Source organism: Carassius carassius, chromosome 36 (assembly GCF_963082965.1).
Source record: "Carassius carassius chromosome 36, fCarCar2.1, whole genome shotgun sequence".
Taxonomy (NCBI): domain Eukaryota; kingdom Metazoa; phylum Chordata; class Actinopteri; order Cypriniformes; family Cyprinidae; genus Carassius; species Carassius carassius.
In genome coordinates, this window is record NC_081790.1 from 23731969 (window position 1) to 23739615 (window position 7647).

Sequence of the window (7647 nt, forward strand, 5' to 3'; positions counted from 1 at the left end):
GGGAGGCAGGAGATGGCCCAGCCACCTGGCATGATTGCAATCCGGAGCTCAAAAGAGTGGAGACACAACTTCAAAAATAGAAGGGGGACTTGGATGCTCAGATTGAGAGGGGCATGCTCATATGAAACCACCAAGGGTACTGCTAAGCTCGACCCACAAGGAGAGTGGTTCAACAGGGAGGCGGAGAGAGACCTAACATCCTGAGGCTGCTACTCAATGGAGCTCAACGAGTGGAGGAATTGATGAGAGAAGTCCACAGATGCTCAATTGGGGAGTGGCAGGCTCAAAGACAGCCCTCAGGGCTGAGGAAAATTGAAGTATTTCGTGTTAAACGAGTTTTATATATTCATTGATGACTGATTCTTACAGTGTTCGGACATAGGCTACTTTAGACTTAATTTTAATTATAGGCCTATTCATTGTGTAATATATCAAATTGTTTTAAATAATTTTCAAAGAGGAATAAGCTAATTTAATAATTTATTATCCACATATTGTGAGGAGGCTTCAGCAGGTACTGGATCCAGTACAGATGAGTGAAACCACCACTTTAAACGGTCAACAGCAGGAGGTCCTGATTTTAGCAGGGGGGGTCAAACTTAAAAGTCAGAAAACAGAACAGGTCAGAGTAGCACTATAGAAAAAGGCAAGTTTTGAATACACAAGAACTAGCAGTAAAGTAGATTAAATGAATTGTACTTACCAACCATGGCTCCCACACATGACTCAGGCTCATGGATATAGGCTGGAGGCAAAGTCTAAAGAGCACTGGGGTCCGGAACATCAGTAGGTAGTTCTATGAGACATAGAAACTAACCAAAACATCATAGGCCCAGCATAAGAGACTGCAATGCAATCGCAGGAGGCTCCTACCTAACCTCAGTCAGGAGGGAAACTTTTAAGGGGAATTAAGGAGAAGAAGATGAAAGCAGATGTAATACTCTCAGGGTTAGGTGAGTAGATGGCTCAGGTTTTTCTCTGGTCCAGACGAGAGCATTGAGAACGCCTAGTCTGGATCACCACCTCCAACTCTTGCCTGACACCCTTAGACCCACACTCCTTTTGAGCCCTACCTGCAGGTGGGAAAGGGGGCGCGAGTCGTGATACTAGTCTTCTGAGCCCACCTTTGATCCTAAGATTAAGATGGGCCAGGACTCCTTTGTTGTTGGGGCTCAGACCTGGACCTTTGTGGAATTAAGGATTTAAAGGCAGCTGAGCACGTCTTGGCCTCCTTAAACCACCGTCTTGATGGAAGTGCCAAAAAAACTCAGAAAGGAAACCGGCGCATCAAGAAGAAAGCCCTCCTCTTTTGATCCAATATCCACAAAATTCACCCACAGATTTCTCTCTGTAACCACCATGGCTGCCATGAATGTGCAAATGACAGTGGTGGCCTGCTTAGTGCCATGGAGCGCAAGATCTGTGGTGCGAGACAACTCAGCCACCTCATGGTGGCGTAACTAGTATGCTGGAATCTATGGATGTGAGAAGATAATTAATTTTTCCAAGCCTTCTCGATCTCCACATGGAGATTGGGAATAAATTGAAGGCTCATCTGAGCTGGAGGGTGGCGTCACTTTCTTGTCCCACTTGATCCATAACCTTAAGCAGCTCATCATACGCAGGGCAAGAGGATTGGGAGGACTTTGTCCTCACCTGACATCTCCTGTTCATCCTGGCTTTGAGTCAGCAGAGCACTAGCCGCTGGATCAGATGATGTAAGAGAGATAACATCGTCGTCCAGCAGCTCTGAACCACGGGGAGCTGATGGCTGTACCTCTTTCCTCGAAAAGAGAGACACACAAGATCGAAGCTTTTTCATAAAAAAAGCTCACAGTGCATGCAAACTGCCTTATCGAAGACATAGAGTGCATGTTCTTTGCCCAAACAAAAGACGCAAAGATAATTTGTGTCCTCAGGTGTCAAATAACAAGGACACGGATCCACACACTGCTAAAACACCTTACTAGTGCTTGCCATGGTAAAGAAGTATAATCGTTTTTACCGGAAAGGCATGCTTCAAACAATACTGTCCTTGAAGACAAAAAAAGAGGACAACATGTTCTCCCGGCACCCTTTTATACTGTGTGCCACGCTGGGTGATGATGTCACAGGCTGTTGCCGGCCAATATTATTGTCGTGTTTAGAGTATATTTTTCCCTTGATTGTAAGCTACATACCCCCTTATTGTGTTTTATTTCTCCTCTTCTTCTCTATCTTCTTTTATTTGTTAATGTTCTCCTGAAGGTGATTGTATATTTTAATCCAATTTCTTGAATTAAAAAAATATAAATAAAATAAAATAAAAATTGTTGTGTTTAGAGGCTTCAGACACTGTCACGCTGAAGGCATTCCCCATAGCGACTCCTAGAGGACACAGTTCGAAGTTCCCTCGGAAGGGAACATATATTGTTTGATCATGAATCTACTGTGGTATAGCCTACTGTTGGATATTTAAGTAAATAGCCAGACCACGAACAGATTCAATCACCCACGCAATCTTGTTCATAAATAACATTATTCAGCTATATGTCTATTAAAGTCTTGAATCACACTGTGACATTCAAATCATACTGCCGCTGACCAGAGAGAGCAGTTTATGTATATGAAACATCTTTAAAGTCTTTTGTACAACTATTTCTGTGTTACAAACATTTAAATAATCACAGGAGTACTGGAATTAAAGTTTATAGTTCGGATATAAACGTATATAAGCGATCAAAATAGAATAAATCATCTTTTTGAAAGTGATAATGCTTTAAATAAAGACTGTATCAATTACAACGTAACACCAGCAGGTGGAGACAATGAAGTGACTTAAAATGAGATTAAAAAACTTTGATTCATTGATTGATTCAAGCAACACTATGTAGCTTTTTCTGCGTTCAAAATTTGCTAAATGTATATAATGAGCGAGTACATCATAAATTCATCTACCAAACCACCTTTTTGTCTTATCACAAATCACTACGGTATAATAAGTGATTATTTTTGGACTATCTCGGGTCATCACCAATGCGGAGTAATACATACCTCTTGAATCGCCAATTTGCCATAGACATAAAGTTAGAGAAGTAGCTTCTTCGGTTAGAATGTTCTTCTTCAGGATGCGTGCAGTTCTTTTATCATGCGCTAGAGCACCAAAATTTACATAGTGTTGCTTTAATTACACCAGTTTAGTATACCAAAAGTGCAATTGCAAGGTATTTCTTATTAAGCACATATATGCATTTGTACACACTAAAAAATGTTGGGTTAAAAATAACCCAACCTGTAACCCAACTATGGGTTGGTATAGCACCTTCCCATCTATGGGTTATTTCAACCCAACCCATTGGGTTAAAATCCTGTTGGGTTAAAAGTCACCCAACAGTTGAGTTAATTATTTATATTAATTAACATCAGTATTTTTATTAAAAATGACTTAATACAACCATATTTTGAAACTACTTTGTTGTAAATTACAGATTTTATTTTAATATGCAAATAACACATTTACAAATATATTTTAAAATATTTTATTTAAATGTACAAAAATGTGTAAAAATACAACTGACATTTTCAAGATGTACAAATGTGTCAATTCATATTCATATCAAAACACACAAACGTGCAAATACAGTTCACAGCTGTGGCCTAATGTTTAGAGAGTTGTACCTGTAACCCGAAGGTCGCCAGTTCGAGTCTCTGTGCTGGCAAGAGTTGTAGGTGGAGGGAGTAAATAAACAGTGCTCTCTACCACCCTCAATACCCATGGCTGAAGTGCACTTGAGCAAGGCACTGAACCCCCAGTTGCTCCCCGGGTGCTGGATCTATAGCTGCCCACTGCTCCGGGTGTGTGTTCACTTCTCACTGCTGTGTATGTGCACTTGGATGGGTTAAATGCAGAGCACCAATTCCGAATATGGTTTACCATACTTGGCAAATATTACGACTTTCAAATAAAATGAACCTAAAATAAAATAATAAAACAAAAAATAATCATACAACCCGAATTCCGGAAAATTTGGGACGTTTTTTAAATTTTAATAAAATGAAAACTAAAGGAATTTCAAATCACATGAGCCAATATTTTATTCACAATAGAACATAGATAACGTAGCAAATGTTTAAACTGAGAAATTTTACACTTTTATCCACTTAATTAGCTCATTTAAAATTTAATGCCTGCTACAGGTCTCAAAAAAGTTGGCACGGGGGCAACAAATGGCTAAAAAAGCAAGCAGTTTTGAAAAGATTCAGCTGGGAGAACATCTAGTGATTAATTAAGTTAATTGTTATCAGGTCTGTAACATGATTAGCTATAAAAGCTTTGTCTTAGAGAAGCAGAGTCTCTCAGAAGTAAAGATGGGCAGAGGCTCTCCAATCTGTGAAAGACTGCGTAAAAAAATTGTGGAAAACTTTAAAAACAATGTTCCTCAACGTCAAATTGCAAAGGCTTTGCAAATCTCATCATCTACAGTGCATAACATCATCAAAAGATTCAGAGAAACTGGAGAAATCTCTGTGCGTAAGGGACAAGGCCGGAGACCTTTATTGGATGCCCGTGGTCTTCGGGCTCTCAGACGACACTGCATCACTCATCGGCATGATTGTGTCAATGACATTACTAAATGGGCCCAGGAATACTTTCAGAAACCACTGTCGGTAAACACAATCCGCCGTGCCATCAGCAGATGCCAACTAAAGCTCTATCATGCAAAAAGGAAGCCATATGTGAACATGGTCCAGAAGCGCCGTCGTGTCCTGTGGGCTAAGGCTCATTTAAAATGGACTATTTCAAAGTGGAATAGTGTTTTATGGTCATACGAGTCCAAATTTGACATTCTTGTTGGAAATCACGGACGCCGTGTCCTCCGGGCTAAAGAGGAGGGAGACCTTCCAGCATGTTATCAGCGTTCAGTTCAAAAGCCAGCATCTCTGATGGTATGGGGGTGCATAAGTGCATACGGTATGGGCAGCTTGCATGTTTTGGAAGGCTCTGTGAATGCTGAAAGGTATATAAAGGTTTTAGAGCAACATATGCTTCCCTCCAAACAACGTCTATTTCAGGGAAGGCCTTGTTTATTTCAGCAGGACAATGCAAAACCACATACTGCAGCTATAACAACAGCATGGCTTCGTCGTAGAAGAGTCCGGGTGCTAACCTGGCCTGCCTGCAGTCCAGATCTTTCACCTATAGAGAACATTTGGCGCATCATTAAACGAAAAATACGTCAAAGACGACCACGAACTCTTCAGCAGCTGGAAATCTATATAAGGCAAGAATGGGACCAAATTCCAACAGCAAAACTCCAGCAACTCATAGCCTCAATGCCCAGATGTCTTCAAACTGTTTTGAAAAGAAAAGGAGATGCTACACCATGGTAAACATGCCCCGTCCCAACTATTTTGAGACCTGTAGCAGAAATCAAAATTGAAATGAGCTCATTTTGTGCATTAAATTGTAAACTTTCTCAGTTTAAACATTTGCTATGTTATCGATGTTCTATTGTGAATAAAATATTGGCTCATGTGTTTTGAAATTCTTTTAGTTTTCATTTTATTAAAATTAAAAAAAATGTCCCAACTTTTCCGGAATTCGGGTTGTAAAATCAAGTAATAATAATAAAAATATACCTGCTGCTGAACCTACTGATGATCAATAAAATAAAAAAGTTTTTTACTGATTACAAAATACAAAGTTTTTAAGGAGGAGACAGTGTGCAGAAGAAACCATTAAAGACTGTGTGTTACAAAAACTCTCAAATATGAGCAGAGGGCTTTGGGTAGTAGATGTCATATACGAAGAAAAGTTTGAACATGTGGATTCTGGCTTGTCTCGTGATTCATGTACGACACTAATTAGTGCCAACCTTAAAAGAATAATAAAAAAAAGAAAAGTTCAGTTAACATGCATTGTGATGATATATCATTGATACACTCACTTTACAAATGAGTGAATTTAAATGAGTTAAAAGCTATAGCGAATTTAAATTGGTTAAAATGATAATTCACCCATAAATTAAAATTCTGTCATAATTTTTTTTTTCAAAATATCTTCTTGGAATGATTTGTATTGTACAACGTGTGTCTTATACAAAATAAATAAAGGTGACTTGATTACACAGGGCACTGTAATTTTTAGTGTTGCTTTTACTTACAGGTTGAATGTCAATGAAGGACTGCTTCATTTCCGTGTATGATGTGCATACCATTTTTCCATTTGTGTGGTATGGTGCAGACAGCAGGAAGGGTTTTAAAGACAATTTCTGCATGAAGGCCTTTAAATGACAAAAGTACAGAGAAAGCACAAGAAAAAAAAAAAAACTAAGCTTACAGTTTACATTTTTACAGTCTTTGTGGGGATCTACTATCATTTGCACTAAGAGACAGACTAAACCAGTTTTCACTCCCTCCAGAAAATTTGTGGCAATATTTGTGGCTAATGTGAGTAAATTTTACCACCCTTTACCCTTTGACTGATTTGGACTTGTAGGGAGGAACAAAAGTACACTGTAAATGAAAGGAAGCTTTGTTGGACGGAATGCAACAATACACTTATTTCACCTCATTTGTCTTTTTTCATAATTTTTGGAAGTCATAGGTCTAAGTAAAATTGAAAACTTATGTATCATTAATTTAAATAGGTTACTTACCTTGAAATGTTTCAATTACCAGGCAGAAATTCTATTGTTGCAATTTTTCCTTCACGAAAAAGTCCATTGTCTAAAACATAAGTATAAACACATTTAGTACAACACATTTTAAAAACATGTCAATCAATCTAGCTTCATAAGAGAAATTGCTGTAATTATAGGGTATTCTGATAGATGCATAACAATATTCAATATGAATAAACCATAAAAACACTATTACTGTACAATTAATTAGTGCTGGTGCGCTAAGACGAATATGGCTTGTTTTACGCTCCCCTCTGAAAGGTTGGTTGTAGGAGTAACGTTAACGTTATGTAAATTTGGGGCACTGGTATAAATTTCCACTGAAAGAGCGGATTGCCTCACGACTGTGCGTTTTTCTTTCGTCTGGGTATTGAACTTTTATAACAGAAAATTGCAGGTTCATTCAAACGATTCTCGTGGAGTCTGTTGTCTGTTGCATGACTGATGTGTGAGCTCAGAGCTCGCTCGAGCAGCTTCTTTCACTGGTCCGATCCAATAAATGGTCCATGCGGCTTTTCTAGCTTAAATCTAATGATTTCGTCAAACTTTCACATTTCACCAGACATTTTTATCAACTTTAAGTAATACTTGTCTAAAAAGTTTTGCAGCTAATCTTTTAATGTATTAATGCTTGCGAACAAACAGGAATAGGATTCTTCTCTGGGGGAAACAAACGGACTAAAGGGAATAAATACTTTTTAAACGTATAAAAAATAATAATTAACGTATCAGACACCTTACTTAATGTTATAACAGTTATATGCATCAAACGATTATATTAACAGTTACTTACCCTTCATAATCAGACAGGCTGCCTCTGATGTCCGCGAGTCGCTGTCTGAGTCGCTGACTGGACCGTTAAAATTTGAACCGGAGTTAAGTGGGAAACATATTTAACCAACAGTTGGAACCCAACAACGCAAAAAAAATGACCCAACAAATTTTAAGATAACCCAACACATTGACCCAATATGTGTAACCCAAC